Source organism: Halictus rubicundus, chromosome 2 (assembly GCF_050948215.1).
Source record: "Halictus rubicundus isolate RS-2024b chromosome 2, iyHalRubi1_principal, whole genome shotgun sequence".
Taxonomy (NCBI): domain Eukaryota; kingdom Metazoa; phylum Arthropoda; class Insecta; order Hymenoptera; family Halictidae; genus Halictus; species Halictus rubicundus.
Genome location: NC_135150.1, coordinates 3,336,602 through 3,361,070, shown reverse-complemented (window position 1 = coordinate 3,361,070; position 24,469 = coordinate 3,336,602). Strand labels below are relative to the sequence as shown.

Below are 24,469 nucleotides of genomic sequence, written 5' to 3'. Positions count from 1 at the left end.
CGGAACATCAGATATAATTTGGGAGAACAATTTTATAATTATCTGAAATAATTACAATTACTTAATAACTAAATCAATTCAATTTTATTATTATTATTTCAATTTAATTATTTTTCTTTTATTATCATTACTATTTCAATTGTATTATTTTTCTGTTTAATAATATTTCAAATAATGTGAGATTTCAGAAGTGGAATTTTCAAAACGCTGAGTATTCATTTTTCAGAGAACTAGATTATGCATCAAAGCCCTAAATAATGGTGGACATGAACTGATCTCCCGTTGTACATAATAAAATGACACATTTGCGACTTCAGGAATTAGATGTACAATCTAGATGTCGTCGATATGCCGAAAGTTACGTTGGAGGGTTTGAATTTTATTTACAGAAAACACGAGAAGCTCGTAATACGTGTAGGACATTGGTAACGATCGTGTCCAACGTGAAGTGGCTCCGGTACACAAAAGGTTGAAGAAAGTTGCACGCGAGGCGGAAGGTTAAACAGGTGGACATCAACTGGTCAAAGGCGTTGTTGTATCATCGTCGCAAGAAAATTGATCGGAATACGTTTGTTTTTATGCGCCGCTGTCATCTCTGCGTCAGACACGCAATTGCGGCAGGGTTGCTGTCAAGGGCATCGTATACATGCACGACGGCATCAAGATCACCGGGTGGTCACGCTACATTCATGGTTAGTAAAGATCTCGTAGCGGCGAGGAAGCTACGTAATACGCGGCTTCCATGTGTCGATTCAGTACTGCCCCATAGGATTTCGTGGGTGTTTCCGCGGCGGCTCGCGTACGTAAACTTTGGCACGTGGACCGCGGCAGTGCGCAGTGGCGAGGGTTTATGACTGGAGGACAGGCCTCGGCCACGCGAAAGAGGATAGCCCTGTGGTTGTGGTATAAGTCTCGATTGGGGGATGCAACGGTCAGTGAGCAAGAAGCCCTCCTATCTGAATCTCTGGCACGAGTTTTTGACCATCCAACCGACGGTCAAGCACTGGGCCCGGAATCCTGTGAGTCCCATCATTTTTTCGATTTTTTTTCACGATAAATCTGTAATCTATTTAACCCCTTGCACCCCTCCTAGCGGTTTCCCACTAACGGTTAAATATTCATAACAGAAACAGAGAATATTATTTCAGTTAATCGGAAATGAGTAACACACATTTTTAGTGGAGTTTGTTTTAAATCTGACTCGGTACTATAGGATAAGGGGTTCAACGTGCGCCATGTCGTGCTAGAGAAAATTACGGCTGTTGCTTCACACCTTGTCTTGATCCCCTTCACAATAACGAAAAAATTCATGTTCCATGTCCATCGTACACTCCACGATACCCCTAGCAATATTAATACATTGTCGACCGAACACGACGATTGGCGTCTTTTATTTTCCGAACATTGCTGACACAATTATTTTTAAGAGCATTTAGAGGTCACTATTTTTAAGTTTTTTATCTGTGTCTGTAATGAAAATTTAAAATGTCTTTTTTGTAGATCCAAGTAAGTTATATACATGCACAAAGTTTCATTGAAATTGAAAGTAAGGTGTAAATATCTTTGAATTTAGGATTTAAATCGCAGTTTCTTACAATTTTTGCTATTTTCGATCGATTACACTTCATATCGACCTTGATCGATTTTGACAATACCAGGGATTTGAACTCAAGCCTAACCATAACCCGTAGCGGTTTAACTGAGGCCGGTTAATCTAACCCAGGCCTAACCGAAGAAAAACCGAACAAAAACACAAGCAAAGTTGAATAGATTAATTTTAAAGATATTTTAACGTTACTTAAGCTTTATTTTTTAAACTTTAGGAATTATTGATCCCAAGAGACCTCGAAAAAAATTCGGGTTAGTACTAGTTCCAATTTTAATATATGTACTGCCGAAGCAAGTACTAGTTAGTACTAGTTATTACTAGTTGCTTATTAAAAATAACCGGGTTAACCGCTATAAAACTTTGTGCATCTATATATATTACTTACATCTTTTAAGTTTTCATTAGACACAGATAAAAAACTTAAAACTCGTGACCTCATCTTTTTTCTTTGTAATTACGGCTAACAGTAAATTTTTAAAAAGAATTATTTATGCATTACTTAGTGAATTATTAATCCTTTTAATATCTCCAAAAAATTTAAGCCGTTTGGTCCAATTTTAAAAAAGTTATTTGTTTTAAAAATGTTTACGAATACTTTGTGTACCGACTGTGTGTTTATTAATATTTAACGACAAGCTAGTAATTATTGAATAGCATTATAAAACATAATCAATAGCTCAGTATACCAGTTTTGAATTAGAAAGCTTATTGTTCAAAGAAGGTGAAACTGAATTTCTTCACTCGTCTTGGATCTGTTAAAAGTATAACGTGTAGGAAATGGTAATACAGTGATAAGAATAGCAGCGATCTTATCAAACGGTAACTTCAGAATACGAGATGGGAAAGCGTCATCGAGGTGCATTTAGGTCGCAATGAAAATTCATGGGCTACATGAGAAAAGATTGAAGCGTCCCATAAACGATGCAAATTCTACAATAAGATGCCTATAAAGTTTTCATTACGGCATAGACAAACAGATTTTTTTTTAAAGAATGTTTCACTTAACGTAATATATTAAGTAATTGCTAGTATAATCACCTTTGACACGATTCTTGCAAATGTTTCAAGCTTATTGTTGTTAAAAACATTTTTAATATTTTTTCATCATTTCAAAATCATATATTACATCGTTTGTTTCATAAATTTCAATTTGCAATGTAATATATAAAATATATGTTAAGAAAACACATTTAAAAATTTAATAACTACACCATGTCGTGGTTATATGGGATATGTTATGAGATAGACAATACTTATTTATTATTTAGAACGAATTTACTTTTAATTTTATGTAAATGCAATGTGTTTCAATTTATTATTTTAAATAGTACATAATAAATAATCTTATATATTTTATAGTATGTGTACAACTTTGAAAATTAAATACTCTATTTCATAAAGTAAGTTTTTAAAACAGTAGTTGAAAGTAATATTTTGTTTGAAGAATATTCAAAAAAATTTGGAGTTTGTCTTGAATTTACTTAATTATTTTAATTGATTTCTCTTATTGTAAATATTATTGCTGGAAATAATGATTCGAGTTTAGTACATTTATAAATATAAATAATTTCAGTAAACTATGTTAAGTATTATAACTAGACTGCGGATCTTTATGCAAAATAAAAATGGTCTGCATCGATTAGAAGAAATATAAATCAAGTAGAATGTTATTTCTTCACTTGCTAATTATAGTAGATGAGGAATAGTATATTGACATTTGAAATTTTAAAAATTTTCCTACAATTTCAAATTTTATCTACTTAAATTTATTATAAGTGCATTAAGATCCGCAGTCTAATTATAACTTATTATACAAATGTGAGCACCATTTGAATTATTGCTGAGATAAGAAATATTAGAATGTCCCATAGGTAATGTGGTTTCCCAGATTTTCAAAAGAATCCAAAAAATAAACGCATTGAACTTTATCGGAAATATCTTTTACCACCATTATTTACAACCCGATCCTATCTTAATTCCTTTCAATCCCTCGACAACAGACACTCTTAGGCATTAGGTCAAAGAATGAATTGAAGAAATCGCATTATTTGTGGGATGACCCAACAATTTAATGTTTAAACCATGAAAAAAGTATTCAATTTTCTGTCAAATTATTCAAATAAAATCTTACTTCATATTAGATTATTAAAATAAAATAGTTTGTTTTGTGTCCGATTATTAAAATATAAGTAATATCTTATTTTATATGAGAGTCTTCAAATAAAATATCTTATTTGTTTCAGATTATTAATATAATGTATCTTATCTTATGTGTCGGATCATTAAAGTAAGATATTCTATTTCGTGGTTCAGATTGTTAAAATAAAGATATTATATGTGCCAAAGTTTTACATCCTATTTCGAATACTATTTTACTTAAGCCGGACAGAATTTAAAATATTAAATAGTAATTGAAATATTTATTTCTCCAAATACGCTGCCTGGAGTTTCTATAAAGCTAACATGTGTTTTGATATATTTCCATTATTATTCCATAATACTGCAAAATTTGTGTTTGGTATCATATAGCAATTAATTAAAAAAATACACCATTGATGTCAAGAAAGACAAAAAAAAATATAGCAACAAAGAAAATGCGAAATTTCTATAACGCCATTTCAACATTAACAATCATTTTTTGCTATTTCTATATTAACAATTAGTGCCACTTTATTAATTAACGTAGAAACTTCGATTTGACATTGATAAATTAACTTTTGAAGGGTCTGTGTTCCAACAGACGCCCGCGTTTCAATCATTTCATCCTTTAATTCAGTAACTGAGTTACATTATTTATTATTTAAACCTTTGATATTCTTTTTAAGATACCAGTGCTTCGCGTGCTTGGATGTGTGCACTGCTGCATCGTCATGTTGGTAAATGAAATTGTCCTCTTCAATAATTTCTACAAATGGTATTAAAATCATTTCTAGCAATTTTGTATATTTTCCCAAATTTTGTGGAGTTCTTCTATCGGTTTTCAACGCAGTCCAAAACATTAGCGAACCACCATCGAAATTACGATTCATTATCATCTTTATTTCACTTCTGAAATCGTGCCAGTAATATTTGCAGCCATCTGGACGTCGAAATAAACATAGCTGAGTAGATAGGACATTCTATGTATCTGAATAGCAACAAAAAATTACTAGCGTTTTCAAAATATTCCGCGAAAATGAAAATGGCTTCATAGAAATTTCGATGTACAGTAAAGTTTTGATCTAAGCTCAATCCTCGGGTCCGTGCTGTGACATAAATCGTATGTAGGGCTACTATTGTCTTCTGTACGCGTCGACCGCGCCGAATGTAGATGAGGACAGCACTTGTGAACACGGACCGGGCGACCGAAGGTTTTAATCGGAAAAATGTCACAAATAAGTTGGTGGAAGTCCCATAAAAAAATAATGAAAAATAAAGAAGTTTTGTAATTGGATTAGTAGTGGTTTACAACGATACACCCGACTCGGTATCGGATTACGCGGCATGTTTACAATTTACACTGCTCGGCGACTGAGGCTACTTGAGCTTCTCGGCCCCTCGCGGGATATGCCCCCCCCCCCCCATCGGAGGGGATAGGCGAACTGACTAAGATCGTGTAGTTCCGATCGGCTTATTGTTAGACGAAGACTTTCCTGTACAGTTTTCTTTAGATATAAGACAATGGCTACGGACGGCTTTCGACGTGTTACGGGTGAGAGAGAGTACCTATCCAGCTTGCCTTCGTTCTCGAGTAGGCCGAGAGTTTATGGGTCCCACAAAGTTGACCGGCAGACCATAAAGTTGTCGGTCGAACAGCAACATCTTTTGTTGGAGAAGAATACGACATACCCTCTTGTTCTTGCACTAAGCGGTGTCGAAAGAATAACTTTAAAAGAGAAGAAGGGCTCGAAATGTCCTATTCTCAAAACAAACATTGTTGCTGTTTCTCGAGACAGGACCGTATTACCAAACTGAGTGCAGGCATCGGCAACCACCACTGACATTTGCAACGCCAGGTACTAATAGATTGAATTTAAACGTCAAATTAGCGACGTACCTTATACGACCCGGAAACGCGATCGGGTAAATAGATTCCGACAGTGGTACGCAGTAGACGGGATTAAAGTCTCTTAACCGCGAGAGTTGTTCGGCCATTTCGACCCTAACAATGAGTGTAAGTCATGACAATTATAATTTTTTTCTTAACCTGTTAACCGAGGGAGGTGGGTTAATTAATTATTTTTACACGATTTTCTACTTCAATGTAATATGAAGGTTTCGATAACCAACAGTTTCGCGTTATCTGACATGAATATAAAAAATGATTTAAAAAAGATCATTTTAAAATAATTAAATTAATGATGTTCGTCCAGTAGAAGGTATAAACAATACTATAAAAATAGTTAGTTTTACTGGAATTTCTATTTTTCTAACCATTTTCAAACGTCCTTGATTATATTTATAATGAAAATCCCATAAAATTCTGACTGCCTTAATTTCTGCTCTAAAGGGGTTAACAGATACTCGTACAAATATGTTTCGGTACGAGCGGCAGTTCAATTTTATGGATAGCTAAAACTCCGTTGCTCAGTTTTGACCGTTAGTAAGGAAATCTATTACTTCCAGTTTTACAAGTCCACTGGTATTATGAACGTGTCTACCGTGTTTCCGGAGGGATACACTGAAACAGACAGACCGCCACGACACGCGTCAGTGAGCGTAAAGGATGACGAAGAAGTGCAGGATAGATATAATCGTGAGTACTCAAATAGTTCAAACTTCATGTACAAAAGTTTTTCTGTCGTCGTTCAACGCCGTAACGATGTTTTTATAACGAAATCTCATCTCATAATGTACAAAATTTATAATTAATCTATTTTTATTTTGCCAATTTTTATGCAAAATAAAAATTCTCTACATCAATTATAAGGAATAAGAGCCAAACAAAAGTTCGTTTCTGTATCAAATGATTTTAATAAAGTTAAAAATAATATATCCGTATATTTAAATTCGTTTCATCTTTCTGTTATATATTTGACCGATTCATTTGTTTCATAAATGCATAAAATTCTCTATCCATTTATAAAAAATAATAATAAATTATTAATCCTATTTTATTATTATTTCTAATTAATATTAACACTAGAACTACCGAGCCCTAAACGTGACTTAGACTTATTCCTTTATAATAACAGCAAGATTGAATTTTCTCAGATTTCATACGATTTTTATGGTAACTTGTACTCCAAAGAAGAGATATATATTAAAAAATTTCTCGTGGAAACGGTTTCATAGTTTCAGTAATCGTGAAAGAAGCTGTAGCTGCTCGACAAAGTCGTCGTATCACGTAATAAAAAGGAATAAATAAGAATCAAATTTGATATTCTTGCGATTCCTAACATTTTATTAGTGTGTTACATTATATTTTTCTAGGAATTATGAAATTGCAATTATTTATATAAACTATAGCGGGCAGAGTTCTAAGGAAAAAGTGCATAAATCGACAGATTGGAAATTATTAACTATAATTCATCGTAATATTTTATTCACAGAAGCTATTTTTTAAACAAAAGTCAAGACTGATGTTATAGATAAAAAAAAACTGTAGAGAAAATTATTTAAGTACCATAGATAACGATAGAGGATAAGGTTAAACACAGAAAAATTTTGGTTATTATAATAGTGAAATTGTTTGATGTTCTAATGACCTTGTAAAAAAATTATGAAGATTACATACAATATTTGAACCAAAATCCACATCTTTTATAAATATTTAGCATTTTTGTATTTTAGCTAACATCAGAACATTTCTAAAACGCTATAAGTCTTTTTGCTCAACGTGAGCCATGCGCGAGATATAAACTGTCAAAATTGACACGTCACCGTCATTAGCATGACTCTGCCTATATATACTGCGAAGACGTTGCTCGATCAAACCTTGACAGTTCATAGTCGGGTATTAGATATAAAAATATGCAATGAAAAATGTAAAATTCCGTTTAAATATTCCATATTTTGCTGCGCTTTGCAAGATGGCTGTAAGTTTAAATAAATTATTTTATCGAGATCTCATTCGTTTTATTTTTGACACTTTCAAGGGAGATATTGTCTTTGACACGTTCTGAATATGTATAATCCATCTCAGTTAATTTTTCACTTATATTGATTTGTATATTATGATACATTCACATTCATTTTACATTATTAATAAGTATAAAATGTAGAATGAAATCATTTTTCAAAAGATCTAGTTCGCAACTACTAGACGTGTATGCATTTAGCTAACTCGGAAGAACAAATGTGAACCTGTTTTTTTTTTTTTTAATAAGGCTAACAGCAAAAATTTGATTCTACTTAATTTTTTTTTAACAGCGAAGTCTCGAATAAGAAGGTTTCAATCTTCAAATTATGATTAATAGTTTTAATATTTCGGGCTTGTTTTCACGTAGATGCATCCCAGTCGAGGTTGTGTCACGATTACGTGGCATCCTGTACAATCAAATGTATTCTATTACACTTCACAAAACATAATATGTACCGTTTTCATTTGTCTATTATCCATCAGTGATCAGCGTGGCGTGAACGGAAATTTCTGTCCTGGTCATCGGTGACTGATATAGCAATGAATATATTAGATTATTACCTATGAACTGTACGATTTTTTACAACAACAACTACAAATAGATGTAATTAATTTAAAGATAAGATTTATTCATTTATATGTATAAGTACCGTTACCTACACATCTTTCAATTTGCATATTTTTTTCTTCTTTAAGATAAAAGTGTTCTGAATCATTGCTACAAATAATGAATACTGTTTAACGATTAGTGCAACAACAATATTAAATGATTATTTTAATTAAATTTGATATTCTGAATACCTTATTTATTTGTAATAATCTGTTCGTGTTTCTCTTATAGGATCTTTTTTAGAAAACTTTCTACATCAATTTTTTCCATAAAACATTTATTCTATAGATTTTAAAATGTCTGTTCCGTAAGAACACTTTTCAAACGGAGTGTTCCTGTGGGTAACATTTTTTCATAAAAATTCCTCAGGAACAAATATTTTCTGAAATGAAACGTAAGGATCGAACAGAATTTGTTTATAGACAAAAGATAACTGTTTGCTTCGATCCCAATTAAACACGCTTCATAAAATTGTTAATATACGATCAGACATTTTATGTGTAAGGAACTAATATTAAATGGTGTATTCTACGCAAGGATCAGGCGTAAAGAACGACCTCGCTTCTTATCGTAAGTACACGGTATTGTGCGGCCAGTTGCATACCGGTAAATATATTTCCGGTGAGAAAGAGTGATTCATTATCTGTTAGGCTCATAGAAAATTTTTCCGCGACAAAGCATTCCGCGAGAATCAGAGTTATTTGCGTTTATGTGAGATCCTCGTTCCTTCCCGTAAGACTATTGTGCAATTACCGTGAAATTAGCTGACACATTGCGTTTTTTCTAACGGACGCCATTTGTAGTGTAGAACCTACACTACATAGATAATATTTCCGAGAAAATTATGAGGAAATGGCCTTCCTTTTGTTTAGCCAGTTCACCCTATAAAAAATTCGTTGATCAAATTTTATTCCAGTTACTTGAATAGTCAAACCCTGATATTTAACCCATTGTAGCTATTTTTTAAATTCATTTACTTAAAGTCGTATTAGCGTTTATGCTATTAGCGACCACTGTTATATTAAATTGTATTACGTATATGTATAAGATCTAACCTGAAATTTTCTTATGGATGTAAAAAAATATATATGTAATTTGAAAACAACAACAGTTATCCTCAAGATACAAATTAACACGTTGACTGTCACGTCAGTTTTACAGGGTGATCAGTAACTGGTAGTGGTGGTGATTCTAAAAAAATAAGTCGAAAATGTACAATAAAATTTTTCATCCAGTTTTGTTTTCGAGAAAATCGAATTTGAAAATTCACCAGGTTTGCTGGGTTAGTATTTCTAAGTAGACCGGTTCAAATTCGATTATATCGATTTTGAAAATTATTAAATAAATTCATTGCTTTGTACGTATAACTACAATTAAATAACTGCGTACACTAACTAACTAACAAACTAACTAATTACAATAAATGTGTCATTTTGATTGTCAATACCTCGAGTGTTAAATTAATGTGAAAACGATTTACTCGACACGTAAGGAATTAAAACTACTAGATACTAATTTATCGACAGAGCAGCGAGGACACAATCGCGGTTAATATAAAATTGATTGGAATGTCTCTCGGTAGGTTGCGTACTGTCTAGTCGAAATTTTAATCATATTAATATTCTGGATTGCAGAATACATGTTTATTGTAAGTATATACGTATAAAAATCATAATATGTAATTAATTATTACGAATAATTGCATCTAAAACAAGATCTAATACTTTTATTATTCCATTATATTTGGTAATAATCGAATCTATGAGTGAATAATATATCATTTTAATTGTGAAAAAAACACAAACAAGAAATACACATTTCATATTTGCCAATACAATTAGTTGTAACATAAATTGAAAACATAATGCCCAATGTAAATTTGTGCATATAACATTGATGATATTTCAGTTTTTCAATTACACGTAAATTAACGCAATTACAAACAATCTTTAAAAAATCTATTCAGATCTTTTATCGTAACTATTAACGGCTACTTGAGCACTCATCCATCATTCTTCGTTTCATGATCAATGTTCCTTTCACTTCATTACATGCACATAATTTCTTCAAACTCCATCTGCCTTTTAATAGTTTGTTAAATTTTCCACTCGTGTAAGCCAAACATCTTCAGAAATTATTTGCATCAGTGCTTATAACTTCATTAATCATACGTGCCTGAACTATAATTTGCAATTTTATATATTTATGAAGTTGACTATATTTGTGAGTCATTAAAGGGTGTAGCCGGATAAGGAGGTCAAAAGTGCCCCTAAACCAAATTGAATTTGCAATAGGCCATTCGATAGCTTATCCGAGGAAAATATTATGTGCCAATTTTCATCCCTATATGTCTACATGGGAGGGGGTGGGGGGGGGGGGAGAACAAAGAGAATTAGGTTTTTCCGTAATTTCTCTTGTCCTTTTCAATTGAAAATTCAGAAAAATATCATGCATGTTTTAGCTATTAGAATGCACATCTATGAATTTTTTCAGAAGTTTCAGCTTCGAAACCGAATTTTAAAAAATAAAAATACTTTTTAAATGCCGATTTCTTGTAGAAGTTATGAGATACTAAGTTTATATTTTTACAGTTTTAGCATTGCGTTATGTTTGTTAACATATAATTTTTTCCGATTTTTCAAAGTGGAGGCACCTAGTTAAAAAAATCAAAAACCGCTATTTTTTACCTTATCCATACCCGTACAAGTACCGTGTTCATATGACTCATTTAATTAATTTCTTAGATGGACATTATATCAAATTCAAAATAATATGCATGTATTTCCATGGAAAAGTTCTTACCCCTCTGCTGCATATGGAGGTCAAACGGTCTCCCAAACCAAATTGAATGTACAATACGCTGTTCGATAGGTTATCCAAAGAAAATACTTTGTGACAATTTTCAACCGTATATGTAGACATGTGGGGTAGTAATGGCGTGACAAGGAAACTCATGTTTTTCCATAATTTCTCTTATCCTCTTTGTTTTTCCTACGGTTCGGGCACGCTTCGCGGCGCAGACTCTTTTGACGTAGAGTCTACGGGGAGGCATAAATTCCTCAACCGACGCGACGGTTCTACGACGCTACTAGATGCGACCTTATGATCCTTTCGGATGATAAGGATGATTAATGTTTAAGAGTGAAAGTTAATCTTGCAATGAAGAAAACGGAACTATAGCGGCTGGTCCGCGTGGTTGAGCCTCAGTTCCGGAGCCTAGACTAGTTGTTCCTTGTGCGGGAGTTGTAGTTAGACTGACTGTTTACCCCAACTCCACTCCATGTACACGGGGTGAGTTACTGTGGAGTGGGACGTTCGGTTATCGGGGTGGCAACGTCGCTGGATTACGGCGGGTGAAATCACAGCTGTAGCTCCGATGTCTACCGGCTAGGGACCATCGGATGGTACCGCGATGCAACCTTTGTAAGTCCACGTTTTATGACAGTACGGTCAGTTGTTGAGGGCGCGCGAGGAAAACTCTAATTGGGCAATTAGGGAAGGTTTCGTTAAGGCGAATTTCTCAAAAACAGCTCTAGAGGCCCGTGTCATAAAACGTGTTGACCATCTGCACGCGAAATGTTCGGTTGTGCAGATTTGTCAGCCGCGAGTAAAACGGTAGAGATCCCAAGGGTCGGTCCCTGGTCCCACCTTGAAATAGCGGTACTACGGATTTTCAAGGAGTACTCCCGTTAACTCGCGACTGAACATCTTCAATTAAAAATTCTGGAAAAATCCAGATAGAATCCAATCGAATTATATTTAAAATCAAAAATAATTTCCATCACATTTTGTGTATTTTCGCCACCTTATAAATAATTACTGACTCTTTAATATGAAGCATGAAGGTTTGGATTTCAAATAAGGTTACTGTTTTTTATTGTATCTTCGCTGTAAACTGTATAGCAGCGATGGGCACGGTAGGGACCCCCTCAAGCGCCTCCTTCTCCCACCACATCTCTTTCATGCAGCGTGCACGTTGTTCGCGATCGCTAATGTCTCGCGTCTTCGTTGCCCCACGGTAACGGCGTTTCCTGGAGGAGGACTGTGGCCACGCTATGGTGGGGTCGGTCCTGTCTCAATTGAGACAAACTATACAGTATAACAACTGGCAACATCGTTACACACATCAGATTACAAGGGTAAGGGACCCAATTACTATGGCGGTACTAATTACCGTGCCTATATTAATTATACTTATTTTTAGAACATAATGAATATCAAAAAATAGATATATAACATATATATATATTAACAGATTTTAACGAAAAAATTTAATATCTCTTTTTTAATATTCATTATGCTTTAAAAATAAATATAATTAATATAGGCTCAGTGATTGGGTCCATTACACTAGCCTTCAGATTTCATGCATTAGTGATAAAAACGAGTAGGTGTAATCTAAAACAGTGGAAAGATTAAAAGACTTCACGGGTATGAAAATATAATTTTCATTACATGAGCCGCTCAGTGCACACATCGATTAACTCCACTTTTTGAAAAATCTTAAATTTAACTGTCAAAGCACTTGGTATAGTTATGAAGGAGTATTATTATAATTCGCGCCTTGTTTCGACAGTCATCTGACGTGAGCTCCTGAGTGAAGAAGGGGCTAGATGCGTGCGCAAGCAAACAATAGACAACTCTGTAATATGGCGATTGTTAACGCGGAACGTGCAGAGCACGTGTCGGTGTAATCGGATGTAATCGTTAAGATAATAAATGCACACGTTAAAATATATCTACACGCATCAACTCTAACAATAGTCATAACTTTTTACATTTATAATAACTTTCCTGAATAATAAAGATTAGCACCATTAAACGGCAACATTTTTTTGGCCATTGAATAATAAGTAATTTATTTCAGAAGCCATTTTGATTAACTCCAAACTCTAATGTAAATCGTTTCAGTAACGCTGTATCTGTTCCGGGCGTGCATCAACGCTTAATCCAAATGACCCACCAAGATTTTTTGTCAACAAAACCTTTAGAACAATCAATCATTAACAGAAAAGTAACCGTCACAGGGCTTCCAGAAAATTGGCTTAAACTACGCTGGATAAAGTTAGAAAGGTCCAAACCCCATCTCATACAATTCAAATGAGACTATAATGAAGATACAGAATTTAAAGCCATTAATATAAGAAAATCTGTAGTAGGTAGACCGCAAAGTTTGAAAAATATAGATCAGCCTTTATTATATCCTAAAGGTAGAACTGTGAGAAGGGAAAAATGGAGAGACATGATGGACCTGCTAAAATTCATTCCTCCTGTTAAACATGATTACTATAAAAACTTGACAACAAATCGAAATGACGAATCCTCACATACAGCTGATGAAGAAGACATTATTTATAATATTGCTGAATTATCCAAAAGAATAATGCTGCTAAAATAAAACTGCTATGAATTAATCAGAAAAAATATATTATAACAGAACTGTGAACATTCATTTTTATGGAAAAGCTGTAATAAAAATATATAATAACTAACTTTTTCTGTAATAAAAAACTTAAAAATTTAAAGACTGAATTTAACTTTATTACTTTTTTCAGTTGCCAAATCGATTAACTCCACCAGTCACATAAAAACTGTAACATTACTGACGATTATTTTTTGGCTATTCTTTCTTATTAATTTTATATACCGTTAGATGAAAGCTATATCTGTATTTATGCATTCTACTTTATATATTTGAATTTATATTATAACAGGAATTTTAAAAAACAATATACATTACTTCATCGCATTTCTCAACTTTTTGTTTTATGGAGTTAATCGATGTGTGCACTGAACGGCTCACATTATAATTATCAGTGAATGATATTTCCTATTCAACTCCTCCGTCTTGCAACTGATGCACAAACTTTTTATTTTGCACAAAGATCCAGAGTCTACTGATTACTAAACAATGCGCGTGTGTAGACGTTATGACGGAAAAAAAGAATGATATCAGCAATACGTAATGTACAGTTAATATTTCCTCAATACGTCTGTCATAAAGCTTTCAATTGTTGAGTGCTCGATGCCTCGATCCTCGATCCGATCTCTCTCGTTTTCTGGGGAGCAACAGAAATCTGGTACAGAGGAATGATTCAACAGCAGCATTTGGAAATTTCCAGATTTCACCTTGACTTTGATTGCACGTCGCACGCGAGCCCGATCGTGCGAATCTCTCGGATAAAACGAGCTACTACGTGTTACGTGTACTAAGTAAATCTCCATTCGACGAGCTCAGAATTCTGTTTACCATAGAATGCCTCAGTCATTTCTCATTCGTCAACAATTATCGTTGCCCAGGAAAGCGCCCTAAGCAGTTTTTCGTGTTGCCGCCGACTTTACAATACAGACGCTAGAATTATCGCCGATTCACCCAATCGTTTATGCCGATGATTGATTCAGCCGATTATTCTGTCATTTGTTAACCTCTCACAATATTCAAAGTATCTTTCCGCTTGAATTTCTGTTTTTCGTATAATTTTATTGATCAAATTGTACGCCGTTTTTATTTGAATTTTCTACCATAATATGTCGTTCATAAAGATCGAGAAAATTCTTGAAATTGTTTACTTACATTTTCTTAAAACTAGCGTCTGAATCCTAATCAATCCTTCCAATATAAAATCGAACATACGTATTATATGAATAATAGTTGTTCGAAATAATTATTTAAACAATAAATGATGAATAAATCGAACGTAATTCACAAATATGTCAGTATGTTTGATAATGGAAATGTAGATATGATTTTGTTTTTTGTAATTACAGTAAAAAGGAACTGTTAGAACTTTATTGTACAGGGTGTAAAGAAATGTTTGGTCTTGGCTGTCATAGGTGAATTCTACACCGTCGGATCGATGAAGATCAGTAAAAAAAAAATTGCCGCAAAATTGTCCTTGACCTTCGATTTCACGATCGAATTATTTTATTGCATTGTATTCCACGCGTCATGGGCAATAAATAAGAATTTGACCCTGAAATTCAAGGTGAAAGTTAATTCTGCGGCAACCTTTTTTTTAAAGATCTTCATCGACCGGAAGATGTAGAATACGCCTATGGCAGTCAAGACCAAACATTTCTTTACACTCTGTATATTTCATTTACACCAAATATACTCTGTTTACAAATAAAATTTATCTTTCATTTATTTTTAGAAAAATTGTTTACAAAAAGGTATTGTTACTTCGTGAATTTTATAAACTTTGAACATTTTTCTATTGTAGTAGACAAAATAAACATATATGCAAACGATTGATGCATGTATTAATTTATGTTCATCGGAGATGAAAGTAAAGATGTTCTTAATCGTGTTACTAATTGATTAAAGATGATATCCATCTGATAAGCTTTGAGTACTTTCCATGATTTTTAAACTCCTCTTTCCCACGATTCTTACATTTCGTTCTAGAAACTTGCATGCATTTTAGTAGGCACCGTAGATTATTACCTTATATTTCATGGCGAATAATACATCGTTAGAGAGCACAGCGTCATTAACTGTTTTCTCTAGATGAAACTTACACACGATGCGGATAATGCATCAAAAGCTAATGCTTTTTTTGTTAATTCATATATGCGACTTATGTATGGCTACGAGATTTCTCATATTCATTTCAGTCAGCATTCTGTGAATATCTATCTCAGTGTCGAGTGATATAATGTAGCCTGATACTATCGTCTACAGGAGGCAGAGGTTCGAAATATAAATAATTCACAAATTTCACAGTGATTTCCGCAAATTAGCCGGTGCACGTTAATTGAATTATACGAATTTGTGAGACGAATTAGCGAGTTTGATGAGCGCCACCTCCTATAAGATTTAATCTATTTAATTAGCCAAAAACGTGGAAAATAGAACAGGAAACAGTGTCTTCAACATTTTTTTACGGAGATATACGCATGGTAAATAACCATTTCCTCGCTCCTGGAAATTCATCAGTTTTCAGTGCGATAGTTATGTAATTACTCCGCCTATAATTGAATACTTAGGGGTCTACAAATCATATGGGTTATTGCAAATGACTTCAACTATTAATTGGCAAAAAAATTTTCCAAAAAAATTTGTTTAACATAAGTAATATGGACTAACCTGAAGCCCCTTTGTGTTACGCTCATTTTTTATTTATGGAGGAATACAAAAAATCCTTTGAATAGCTTCGATCTGGAACTAATCGTTTTGGCAAGTTATAATATTGATTTAGCTTTGTGCAAAATTTCAAGGGATACTTCGAGATGCTTTCGGCGCAATTTAAGTTTAAATATCAACTTTCAGAATTTCCGAGAATGAATCGCGTGGATGTCACGAGTATTTGATGTTTCAGGTGAAATTTTTTAGTATATTGAAGGAATAAACAATGATAAGATCCCCGAGTTTTCCTCTAAACTTTCTTCGTATGAAAATTCGTTTCTTCAGTCGTAAACCCAAACGTTTGTCGTAACACAAATACGTTTAGATATATTCTATTTACATTTGTTTATAAGTTATTAGTTTATAAGTTATTAGTTTTTAGCAACCGAATGTTCCGACTGAAGACTGATTTTGATCTCTGTTATTTCTTTTGTTTTATTTATATTTTCATGTTATTATATTTTTATTAAAATAGTAAACAATAATATGAAACAGAGTTGTTATTTATAAAGTGAAACCTTATACTAAACCAAAGAATAATTCTTTCCCGTTAGAATATATCTGAATCTCCAAAAAGTAACATGTACTATAATTTTTCCAAAATTACATTGTTTTTGTCCCTAATTATAAAAATGACGTCTTCTTTGATAATATCTACTACTTGTTAAATCATTCTGTGTTACATAGATCCATTACTAACTTTGTTGTATTTTTTATTTGATTATAAATCACTTAAAATATATTGTTTAATTAACAAAAACCAACTAAATGTTGTAAAAAATTAATAATTATTCATATTTTATACAACTGTAAACATATTAATCGATAAATATAGAAAAATAGGCGATTTAGAGTTTTGTCCAGCTAAAAAGGCCATTCGTCACACTGTGTGCCGTAACGAAAGGGTTAAATATCTTTCCTGCAGTCTCTCCACACCTTCCCTCTCCTTCCATCCCCATATTTCCACTCCATAGCTCACCACCGACCAAATTAGCTTATCAAACAGCCAGATCCTCCTACCCCAGTCCTTTCCAAATCTCCTCTTCCCTATCCCCCATACCTGTCCCATTGTCCTTACCCTTTCCGCCACATGCTTTTTCTGACCCCTATTCCTCTTCACCTCTGATACCTGTACTGGCTAACCTCCTCCAACACCTTACCTTTCCACCTCCATGTCATCTTCTTCCACCTTCCACCTCTCCTCCTACACCTCATCACCTTTGATTTCTCCGTTATTACGAAGCTACAGTCTTTCCTCGTCCATATAGCGTTCCAGTACCCCTATCATCCCTTTCATCCCTTCCTCGTCTTCCGCCAGCATCGCTATATCATCTGCATATGCCAAGGTGTAAATTCTCCTTCCTCCCACCTTTACCCCTCCCCAGCCTCCCTTCTCCAGTACCTCATCCATATCTGCCAACAATATCGTGAACAGCATTGGACTTAGCGGGCACCTCTGCCTCACCCCTCTTGCCGTCCAAAAGATTTCCCCTTCCTCTTCCCCCACTCTCACCTTACCTCTCGTTTCTATGAATCGCCCCTATCAATATTTCCCTGTCCACCGAGTCAAATGCCGCTTTCAGGTCCACAAACATTACTACCATCCTTCTTCCCTTCCTCCTCACCTGCCTGTTCACCAAGTAATTCAACACAATGTTCACACAACATAAATGTTGTCCGCACACCCCAACACTTTCCCGAATCCCGTCTGACTCTCAGGCAACATTCTCTTCCCCTCCACTTCCTTTCTCACTCTCTCTCTCTCTACCAATACCGCTGCGTACACCTTGTATGCCATGCCGTTTGCGTTAATGTCACTACTTTCCCTGTTCTTTGCTATCGGCACCACCACTCCCTCCGTCCAGTCATCCGGCCATCCTTCCCCCCTCCACACACTATTACAAACCCTCCATAACCACTCCTCCGCTTCCTTCCGACCATATTTCCACACCTCATTCGGTATCCCATTCCCCCTGCCGCTTTTCTCTCTTTCATACCCTTTACCACCCTGCTGACCTCCCCCCTTTCTATTTCCTCTTCTCCATCCTCCTCTCTTCTTTTCCACCCTCCCTTTCTCACCCTCCACTCTACTCCCCCCAATAGCTCCTTAAAATGTTTATCCCACTCTTCCATCCTTATTCTCTCATCCACCCGTGACCCTCTCCTCGTTTCCTTACTTATCAGCTACCACACTTGCCTTCCCGTTCTTCTACCCTCCACCTCCCTTTCCCATTTATCCCTCTCTACACCCTCTCCTCCCCTCTTTCTCCATCTCCTCGATTCCTATCCTCAATTTCTGTCACCCTTCTTTTTTCTTCTCTGCATTCCTCATCCCACCATCCCGTCCTCTCCCCTTTTTTCTTTTTCCCCATCTCCTCTAATACCTCCTTTATTTTTCCTTTCAACTCTTTCCAGTCCTGCTCCACTCCCTTCTCTCCTCCACTCTTCTTCTCAAATCTCTCTCTCTCTCTCTGAATTCCTTCACCTCTTCCTCCGTCCAACATCCCACCACCCTTCTCCTCCGTCTATCTCCCCTCTTTATTCTCCTTCCCCTTTTCCCCTTAATCCACGCCGTCAGGGGTACGTGATCCGAGTGCACCCTTTCCCCAATCTCTTACTTTGCAGGTCCCAATTACATATACCCCTATTACCCTCCACCATCCCCCCTCTATTCTCATCTTTACCTCATCCTTTCCTCCCACTTCTCCTCTTTCCGTCTCAATCCCCTTCCTTACGCTCGTTAACATTCCCCCCATTGCCCTCCCCATCTTTTCCACTCTCCTTGCCCACTGAGCTTCCCAAACATACCTCCTTGGCAGCCTTACACGTAATTGACTTTATGTAGCCGAAACGCGAAATAATAAGGAAATAGTACGACCGAGTAAATACGAGAAAGCAGAGAAACGAGGCAGTATACTAATCAAACGAATAACAAAAAAGAGATAAAAAGAACAATCTTTCGTAAAAGAATTATTATCAATATTCAAAGCACTGATCGTTTTCAAATGTATTATTACTAAATATTAGAATCATACTATATTAAGTTATTGTTCGGTTCTAAAATCTAAATTGTGTAATAATAAGTGTACATTTTTCATTGGAACTATGTAATATGATAGTGGTTTTATTCGGGAAAAGATAATTTTTTCTCTTCTTGCGCTCTATTATATGCATACTGATAGATTGGCGAATGAATATTTAAATGTAAAATCTGATGTGTATGAGGAACCTTATCTATTCCGTAATCACTAGGAAAATATTTTATTCTTGATAGAATCGGCACGCGAACTTTTAGTTATGTAAGTTATTCTACTGAATTCATATCTATTGCGTGTACTATATTGATTAGAAATTGAACTTATCTTTTGTTTCTGAACGGTTCGAACTTATGTATCGTTTAGGAAAATATCTGCGGCTGTGGAATTTTTATGGATAGAAATATTGTCCTCTGGAAAATCTTTAAAGGTGTTCTTATGGACAGATATTTTAAGATCTGTATAATAAAAGCCATAACCACAACTTATTTAGAACGTTTATTAAAGAAGCTTCCCCATAAGAGAACTACGAACAATCTTTGGGCTCTGAATTATGTACATAAATATTACAAATAAATATTACATTGTCGTAGTACTATTCATTAAATAGTATTCTATATTTGTAGCCGTGTTTATTAAATTTAAATTTAACTAGTTCTGTTCAAACTTGTTTTTATCTAATCTCAACTTCAAGCGTTAAAACTTTCTTAAATGTTTTCAATGGAAACTATCAAAAAGTTTCAGAACTCTCAATCCCTGATATTAATTCCTATCGATTTATGAACAGAAATCTATAAAACTTGTTAAATAAAACTCACAGAAAATATCGTGCCACAAGGTTTTAAATCTAAATAATGAAGTCTGTTTTCAGATATATGCATAAACTTAATATTTCAATGCATCAAGATCTATAATTGAATAATAAAAATCTTGTGTTTGGTTCTCAATAGTTGGAAGAACACGTTTTTGTCTTTTAGTGATATTAGAAACAGTACAGATAAAAAATGTACGCAGAATGTTGCATTCCCACGAGTATAAACTAACAGAAAAGTATGCAGTCTGAAATGCTCTTCTGGACTGCATCTGCATAGATTTGACTCGGCATGCATGTTAAATGACAATTGAAATGCATACCGAAGCCTAGTGAACACCGCAATGGCAATAACAGGAAAAGACGAGCAAAACAAGAATTAAGAAATATATTGACAACTATTCTTTTAGCTATCATTAAATATATTATATTTTATATATTTACAAATAAAACGTATTGACAACTATTCTGTTAACAGATATCTAGACATTATCATTAAAAGACGCAAAATAAAATTTTAAACACATTATGCAGTTATGTATTTAGTTATATATTTTTTTGTAGAGGGTCCGAAGTCGATCAGTGTAAATCCAACTTTCTCATAGCAATATGTTTGGTCCACAAGTGATTAGTTATATACAGGGTGGCCCACATAACTCTGAACAGCTCAATATCTCGAAAACTATGCCATCGATTTTAAAGTTCTTAGTCTTAAATTGCATGGAACTGAAGGGCCTTTCTGACTACATAAACGTGAAGTGGCCTCCCTTCCCCCTTAACGGGGGAGGGGAGGTACCTTTGTAATTTTAAATGGAACCCCCTATAAAATGTTACATAGTTAGATTCTACCGGAAAAAACAAGTCAATTTTGTCTGAAACATTTTTTTGTCAGATACTTCCATGATGAGATATAACAGTTTGAAGTTTCGAGTTGTAGGTACTTGAAGCGCTCGGAAATAGCGTTATGGAATTATACGCGCTTGTCCATTTCAGATTACGTCTACTTATGTTTATGTTTGCAAGCATTAACTGCAACACATTATGTATTATATCTGTTGCACGATAATCTGATATACACAATAGATCGCGTATGTAGAAACAGTGAGTCACAGTCAAACACATTAGTCAATCCTAATGATCGTTTGCTTCACGAATCTCATACAGTTGAGCCTTTAATATCAGAACAAATGTCGGAGCCACACATGTTTGAATAAAAGAATTTTCCCTATAGTAACACTAGGTTTACGGAGCCCTAAAAGTGGCCAGTTTGGATTATTTTATAAAAACATCAAGAATACTTGTATTCAGCCAGATTTTTAACAGTTTTTACTATAATATATGTTCTAAGAAATAAATGTGTTAAATAAATTTCCTATAAATGCATTTTTACAATCACAATAATTGTAAATTAAAGAATGTAGAAGCCGTCGTTTTGAAGGGTCCCGTAAATCTGCAATAACTAACATTTCACTACAAGGAAAACTTTACAAAAATGATTATAAAGTTAGGACTACGTAATGTCCGAATATTTTCAAGCAGGAGACTGTATTTGTAAAACATTGAGGCAACTGTTGCTAGGAAACAACAATGCGTTTGAAACTTATAAATTAATCAATTAAGGACAGCTGCCATATTGAACATATCATTTTAATTATTATGGTAACAAAAAAAATCAGTATACAATTCAACTTTTCCCCCCAGAATTCAATTTTCCCCCCACAATTATGGACTTTGATGTAGAATTTAGCTACCCGAGAAAAATGTCTCCAACATTCGAAAATATACACACGATCGTATGCACATGAAAACAAAAACTATAAACAGACATTAGTGTACAAAAATGTTTAGATGAGCACCTTAAAATTCGACTTCTGTCTGCGCCTTGCTTACCATTAACAGACCGCTATAACGACCAGTCTTCGCTCTAACTGGATTGATTAACTTAGCACGTGCTCTGAACCGGCACGACAGGCGAAATACGTAATTACACGACAGATTCACGTCGGTGTCTGCTCAGTTCGAGGTGTCTTATTACACGACACGCGTAACACCTGCGAGAGGAAAGATTTCTCTCCGTCGTTCGATCGGATCCTTTTATCGTGGACAAAAATGTAAATCGATTAGATTGGCGTTCGTCTCGAAATAAAGCTTCGATAAAAATAAGAAAATTGGGGAAGGGAATTACTGTGCCTACATTAAGTATTCTTATTTTTAGAGCATAATGAATATTAAAAAAGAGATACACAGGGTGTTTCGTAAATGGTGGGCAAAACTTTAGGAATAGATTCCTAATGCTTAGAGAAGACAAAAAAGTTATATCAACATAGGTCCGGAAATGATTAGTTTCTGAGTTATTAAAGTTTTTGTGCAACAATTCTCGTCGCATCGTCTTAGAGGAAATGTTCGATATGTCCACTTCCTGTCTCAATACGAGCTCATACGAGTTCATTGTCTCATTGAGCTCCGATCACGCTCCTAAATTAAGTATAAATTGCAAACAAGAATAATACACCTCGATAACGTAAACATAGACCGGCGATTACTTCAAAAACATTGTTGATGCCTTTAAACGGGCCATTCAGACGATGTGATAAAAATTGTGGCACAAAAACTTTAATAACTCGGGAACTAATCTTTTCCGGACCTATGTTGATATAACTTGTTTTTCTTTTCTAAGCACTAGGAATCTATTCCTACAGTATTACCCACTATTTACGAAACACCCTGCATAACATATTAACTGATTTTAATGAAAAAATGGAAAAATTTTTGTTAATATTCATTACGCTTTAAAAATAAATATAATCAATATAGGCATAGTAATTGCTACCCATACAGTAATTGGGTCAATCCCTTAACCTGTGCTCTTTGTTATATAATATATGATATTTTAAAATATGTAAATCCACTTACAAACTTCCTGCAATATGTTCCATGAAATATTTGTGCAACATAATTGGAATTTATGTTTAGTGTACCTACTTCTTTTTAGTGAGGACGTGACTTTTCATATCAAAGTTTGATTTTCAATTTATGCGACTTCGCAGAGAAATTGCCGAGACATGCCAGTTGTACATAATAGGTTTATGTAACGTGTAAGTTTAGCGTATTTACGTCAATGTAACCTTAACCTTACAGAACACCGAGATCGGTAAACCTTGTCCGAGATATAAGGGAAAAAGTGTACCTGTTGCTGGTTCACTCTTAAAACTCAGCCAAACGGAATTCCGGCGCGGAAACCACGTCTACGACGACTTCAAATTAATTTTTTTTTTTCTTCAATTATTTACAAAGCCATAATCACCTGAGACTTCGGTCAGTTTTATCTATTAATTGCCACCATAAGAAAGAAACAAGATAAGAAGAAAAATTAAAAAATTTAAACGAATTTATTTGAACAAAATAAATCATATCATCGGGGCATAATTTAACAATATTTCATTCCGTTGTATGCCTTATTGACTGGTATAGTATAAAATTTCCATTACAACATTAGAAGAATAATTCTGTTCGGTTGCGGATTTTGGAAATGAAACGCGGACGCGTCACTCCCGATACCGCCGAGGAATACTGTCCGCCAAATTAATTTTGGACAGCCGTTTCAATATTTGATCGAGTAATTTTATTGGAAGCGCGTTTCGTCCCAGACCTGCTAGAGGACTCGTCGGTAAGGCTGATCTAGCAGGCCCTGCCTTAGACGCGTCGGTTCGTCTCGTGCTTGGTCGTTGTTTTCGATCGCGAGAGCGTTCCGCGTCGGATCTTGGTTAGTGGAGATCCATCTTTTTGAATAGATTTGAAACTGAAGGTTTCACGTTGAAACTGAATGTTTCACGTTTCAAACTGAATGTTTCACGTCGAAACTTGTTGAACTATATCGAACCTTGGATGCACGCGCGACGCACGATGTTATCGCAACGCGATCACGAACAGAAGAGAGCTCAGATCGAGCGGTCCTCACGAGCATCGTTTTTGACAAAAACCGCTCGTCCTCGCGAGAATCGTTTCGGACAAAAGCTGATCGCTCGCCAGGCTCGCATAGCCCGACGACGGAACCCCGTCTTCGCAAAACTGAATGTTTCACGTTTGAAGACTTGAAATTGAATGTTCGAAAAAGACTTGGAACTGAATGTTTCATGTCTGAATCAAACTAGCGAGAGCGTTTGATTTTTAGTTCTTCCGTCTCGTGAGACTCCTGCATGTATTGAGAGGGCAGTC

General features: G+C 34.8%; 1 long non-coding RNA gene across 1 annotated transcript; it reads left to right on the top strand.

Annotated features, from left to right (window-relative positions):
* The first annotated feature begins 697 nt into the window (after positions 1-697).
* On the top strand, positions 698-23,456 carry LOC143364144 (uncharacterized). The gene is made up of 3 exons (XR_013084001.1): positions 698-1,019; positions 6,215-6,344; positions 23,393-23,456. It is a non-coding gene; the product is annotated as an uncharacterized LOC143364144 (long non-coding RNA).
* Positions 23,457-24,469: the final 1,013 nt, after the last annotated feature.